The sequence below is a fragment of the Typopeltis vanoorti genome, chromosome 11, assembly GCF_054136105.1.
Source record: "Typopeltis vanoorti isolate ZY-2024b chromosome 11, IOZ_Tvanoo_1.0, whole genome shotgun sequence".
NCBI lineage: Eukaryota > Metazoa > Arthropoda > Arachnida > Uropygi > Thelyphonidae > Typopeltis > Typopeltis vanoorti.
Window position 1 is genome coordinate 106,970,608 of NC_143559.1, and position 6,245 is coordinate 106,976,852.

A 6,245-nucleotide genomic window follows, 5' to 3' on the forward strand; every position below is an offset into this window, starting at 1 on the left:
CCACCATTGGTCTAGATAAGCTAAAATTTAGTTAAATTATTTTTTATATATTATTTTTTATATTTTTTGTATCACAAATATAAAATGTATTCAAAATAAATATTTATTAATGTTAATATTTTTTAATAATAGTTCTTTATATTATTGAAATCATATAAAAATATTTATAGAATTCTTTATACAATTTATATGATTTTTTTCAATTGAATTGTTGAAATGACATTACAGTAATTTATTATTTCTGTTCAATAATAAAAAAATAAATAAGCATGTAAATAAATCTTTAGTCTGTAAGCAAAGCCACTATCGTATTTCAGAACGAATACATAAAGAGAAGTAAATGAAAGATTGCATCAGAATTCGATAACAGATGGTTAAGAGACCAAACTAACACTTTAATGTTTTAATAACTAATAACTAACACTTTAATGTTTTAATAACTAATAACTAACACTTAATGTTTACTTACAGATGAAAAGAAGACTGGCGCATCGGTAGTAGATTCGCCAATTTCCAAGTAAAACAAAGCAACATTTCATGCGGACGAGGTGGCCGAGTGGTTGGTGAGAGTGCCTCTAGCTTTCATAGAGTGCAGACGTGTTTTCTAGTGCTCCCTATTGTTAGTAATCCGCGCGACCCTTGCCCCGACCCCCAAGCTGCAGGCCGCAGAGGAAGACCGAAGATCAACCGTAGCTTCGCAGGCTAATGCGAAGGTTAGAAGGAACTGTAAGTACCTCTTGGTTTCAACCATTTCGTGATATGAATAGCATAATGAATAGAAATAACAATTTTGAACCTAAAGTAGATAGTGAACAAGAAAATCGGTCTGAAGGTCTTAACTCGCAGGACCTATTAAAATCCTTAAACTTACCACCCGAAATAGACTGGTCTAAAACTGTTATTCTTAAATGTGACGCAAAATGCGGTCCTTACACCGAGGAGGACATAATTAAAAGCCTTACGGAAAACAAAGTTAAAGGAAGTGATGTGTGGCATTTAGGTCATTTAAAATACAATTATGCTTTTCTATTGTCGTTCAAACAACTGACCGTTAAAGAACGATTTGCCAGCATGGGGAACATCCAAGTGAGGAATGGCACCAGTGAAATTATTAATATAAATGCATGTAGAAAATTAGAAATTTTAATACACTGGATGCCACCCCACATACCAAATCACTTGGTTGCTCTCCACTTTGAAAGATTCGGAAAAATAGAATTTTTGGAAAATATATCAACAATTAAGAATGATGACTGGTCTCATGTCCTAAGCAACAAAAAAAAATTAGTCATAGAACTCAACGAAGGTGCAAAAATTGACGACATCCCATATACTATAAGAGTGAAAAAGGTTATGGGAATAGTAGTGGTCCCAGGAAGACCGCCATCCTGCTTCCGCTGTAAAAAAATCGGACATCTACGCAGACACTGCAATGAGCCGAAATGTGAAAAGTGCAACCGCATAGGTCATACAGCAGATCAATGCAAGGGTAGCACGTACGCTTCCATATTGAGGCAAAACGAAGAGTCCCCAGACATAGAAGGCGGAGAAGAGGATGTGCAAGACACAGATGGGCATAACAAAGGTAAAGAAGAAAATAGGGAGAATAACAAAGGAAGCAACAACTCATCAACTGACAATGAAGGAAAAAAAAACTTCACGTTACAAAAAGACAACAAAACCACTGTTCCAGAAATGTCTATATCAGACGATAAGAGGGGGGAAGGCAGAGAAAGTGAAATTCCAGAAAGTCGCCCTGAGCCATTACCGAGGGAAGAGATTAGTGGAAAGAACTGTACAGGTGACAAGCAGGAAATCTCAAATGAGTCACAAATAACCTGTAATCCGAAATCCCAAGGGCAAACAAGTAGCAAGTCGCCAGCAACACAAAACGTAGCTCCTAAAACACAGCGAAGAACAAAAATTAAGGTCACGCCAAATACCACCAGAGCCAGAAGCAAAACATAAAACTATCCGAATAATTGTAACAGAACAAATCAGAACCAAAATGAAGTTAATGAGCCTAAATTGTAACGGGATAAATACCAAAGAATGCCAAAACCTGCTGATCAATGAAATTCACAAAAAATTGCCAGACATCGTAATGCTGCAGGAAACAAGAATTCACTCGCCAGAGCCAATAATACGACTAGAAAAAAGACTAGCCCATCACTACATCCTAATCAATGAACCTGCCAGCAGTAGTTCTAGCGGTGGAGTAGCTGTCCTTATCAAAAAGGCACCACACATGCAACTGCTGTCCCACGAAGTCTCTGTCAGGCACAGGACCCTAGAAGTTGACATACATCTCGACAATCAAATAATAACCTTAATGAATGTGTACGGTCCAACAAAACGTGAAGAAAAAACAACATTTTGGCAGATAATCAAAGAAAATCTGCAACAGAAGAACATAACAGTAATTGCAGGTGACATGAACTTCGTGGAACAGCCCTACATTGATCAGGAGAAAGTGTCCCAAGCGCCACAGAAAGGACACATCAAGACCTTTGTAGATTGCGGGCTAACAGATGCCTTCAGATTCTTGCATCCAAGAAAAAAGGAGTTCACACATTTCGCTCCTGGGAACGCCTCAAGAATCGACAGGGTTTACGTGTCCCAATACAGAGGCTTCACTGCGAGCAGTGTTGAACATATCCCTGTAACTTTCAGCGACCACTACATGGTAATAGCAGAATTTCAACCCCCTCACAAGGAAAAAAGAACAAAATTCGTCAACAGAAATTTCCCACTGTATAAATTTAATCAGAACTTAACGAAAGATGAAGAATTCAACAAAGAAGTACAAAATATAATATCAGACGTAGAAAAAATAGTCAATCCAATAATAGCCTGGGAAACTTTCAAAAGAAAAATTAAAAACGCAGCCATAAAAATTAGCACTAAAAGAAAACACCAGCAAAACCAAGAAAGAGAGACAGATCTAAAGAAACTATCCAGCCTGTACTACATGGATCGGACCAAACCAGAAGTTAAACAAGAAATAAATCTAATTAGAGAAAAAATTAAGGCGCAACAACTTCAGGAAATAGAAGGAGCATGGCTCCGCTCCCGGTTAAGAACCATAGAAAATGATGAGGGCAAAACATCCACAGCTTGGATTTTCGAAAAAAGGAATTATGAAAGAAAGAGAATAGAATGTTTACACTACGATGGGAAAATCATTCAAGAAGATGCGGAACTACTGCATACTATTCACGAATACTTCGCAACACTGTTTTCGGAAAAACAAAGCGAGGAACGGGACAGAAACAAATTCCTCCCATTCATACCTAAGATATCCCAGAAAGAGGCGGAAGAATTTGACATCCCGATAACAGCAGCAGAATTCAGGCAAACAGTAAGGCATTTACCAGACAAGAAATCCCCAGGAGAAGACGGTCTTACAAACGAATTTTACAAGCACTACTTCCAAAAATTCGAGCATTTATTTATGAGAATGACCCAAGAAATATACCAAACACAAATAAAACCAGACAGATTCAGCACAGGGTACATCACACTTATCCCGAAAACTTCAGACACAGAAAAATTAAAAGACATAAAGCAATGGAGAGGGATAACACTTTTAAACACCGATTACAAGATCATCTCAAAAATCCTATCCAATAGAATCCAGAAGTACCTACAGAAATTAATATCTCCCGCACAGACCTGTGCAATTAAGGGCAGAAATATAGCAGACACAATTACTCATTTAAGATCAGTATACGAGTACTACAGTCTGACTGACAAACCCTGTGTCCTACTAGGCTTGGATATAGAAAAGGCGTTTGACACCATAAGCCACGTATATATATTCAAAGTTGTAGAGGAAATGGGATTTGGCCCAAAATTTAGGAACTGGCTGCAAACTTTCTACGAGAATGCAGAAAGTCAAGTAATCGTGAACAGGAAGCTATCCGCATCTTTTAAAATGAAATGCTCAGTGAGACAGGGAGACCCCCTATCTATGGCCCTCTTTGTCCTTGCACTAGAACCAGTCATCAGAGCGATCAACTCCAACAAAGAAATCAAGGGAACAAACATTCACGGGGAGAGCCAAGCAAAAATATTGGCATATGCTGACGACATCACATTAACCCTAGAGACGGAAACATCCATTGAAGAGTCAATGAAATTACTAGACGCCTTTGCAAGAGCTTCTGCCCTGAAAGTAAACCTGAATAAATCTCATTGCATGCTAATAGGAAAATGGGAAAAGAACCCTGAGATTCCTCAAGGCATAAGAACTCAGGAATACTTACCGGTTCTGGGAGTTAAAATAGGCGGCCCAGAAACGTATGAAAAACAGTGGAAAGAACTCCACGCAGCTGTTGCGTGGAAAATAAATACTATGCGCCCAAGACAACTATCTGTAAGAGGAAAAGCGCGAATATGTAATATATATTTATCCTCTCGCATCTGGTACAAAGTGAACAACATCCCGTACCATGGGCAATGGGCAGACAAGATCCACAGGCTGTGCGCCACCTACATCTGGGGCTCTCGGTACGAACCGATGAGGAGAACAACGCTCTTTCACGAATTAGAAGCAGGAGGTCTAGGTCTAATTAATATCCACTTAAAAACAGTTATCAACAGAGCGAAGACGGCAGAAACAGCAAACACCAAGTCATACCACGGATATGCAATAGCATTTCTACAGAAATGCCTTCCACACAGAATAATCAGCACAATGCCAGAGATTCACGGAAGAGTTCCCAGAATGTTTACAGAGATGGCGGAGGGATACGTATTTGTAACAGATCGCATCAACACTGAAACCTTAATAAGTCAAAAAACAAAAGCAACATACTACAAACTAAGCAGAACAACCATTCCCATACCACAACATAGAGAATTAAGAAGAGGACAAATCACACTCAGTCCGGTATTAAACAATATCTTCAAGCTCCCAATACATCCAAAGTATAAAACCTTCTTCTTTAAAGTACACCATGCCTGCCTACCAACCAAGATGTGGATAGTGGCTAAAGGTATACCCCTTGAAGGGCATGCAACATGTCAGTTTTGCCAGGAACCGGAGACACTATACCACCTAATGTTATATTGCAAGGAAGCAGAAGTAACTTGGAAAGCCGTTAAAAGATGGCTTCCAGAAATCAAAGTAATCAATGAAGAAATGTTATTCTGGCTAAAAGGAAAACATATAAACAGGGTGCAAACAATTGTTCTAATCCTAACGATGTACGCAATTTGGGCTCACAGATGCGACCAAGCGTATGGAAGGGAAGACAGTCCCGGAACAATATCGAAATTACATCACTACATCCAGGAGGAGATCACCAATTCGGTCCAGTCCAGAAGAATGACTACAGAAGAATGGACACACTTAACCTCCAACCTTACATCAGATGAACCCTCCAACCAACAACAGAACGACACCTTCATCACTCCTAGTGGAAATGGGGCAAATTGGAAGTAAATTCGGAAGGATACTAACTCTCCACTTCCACCAGAGGAAACAGCACCTGAGTCACTTGGAACAGACACTTGGAACAGATCTCCTACCGCAGGAAAAAAAAAGTGCTCTCCTACTTCATTGCATGCAAATGTTATTTCGCTGTACAGATGTATATATGATTTATCTTGTAGAATATATAGATTGGTAAATATATAATAAGTGTGATATATAATTATATATGGTATGTAAATAGAATTAACTGTATATTTAAAAAAAAAAAAAAAAAAAAAAAAAAAAAAAAAAAAAAAAAAAAAAAAAAAAAAAAAAGAGGTGGCCGAGTGGTTAAGGCGATGGACTGCTAATCCATTGGGGTTTCCCCGCGTGGGTTCGAATCCCATCCTCGTCGATATGTTTTTTTTAAAAAAAAATCTTGTAGTTCATTTCTTTCATATCCTCATAAATTATACATATATATCATTTTTATTTTTATATTTATTCTCCGTATAGAATTAAAAAAAAAATCTTATATCACTACAGCTTTGCGAATTAATGAATAAAATAAAATAAAATTGACGTATGGTTTGAATGTAAAATGACATTTACTGACATGGCAGTAATATATTTTTGTATATTTGTATACTCAAATTATGACATTTACACATGCCTTAGTAGGGGAAAAAGAAATTTGCTTGCTTATTAGTTATGAAATATATCTAACATAAAAAATATTTTTAAAATGTCAATATAAGATCTCACTGCTATTACCTTGGCTAAAAATAATTTTCGATAGAATTCCACTGCTTGTGAATATAATTTT

General features: G+C 37.5%; 1 non-coding gene across 1 annotated transcript; it reads left to right on the forward strand.

Annotated features, from left to right (window-relative positions):
- The first annotated feature begins 5,752 nt into the window (after positions 1-5,752).
- TRNAS-GCU (transfer RNA serine (anticodon GCU)) lies at positions 5,753-5,834 on the forward strand. The gene has a single exon. It is a non-coding gene; the product is annotated as a tRNA-Ser (tRNA).
- The last annotated feature ends 411 nt before the right edge of the window (positions 5,835-6,245 follow it).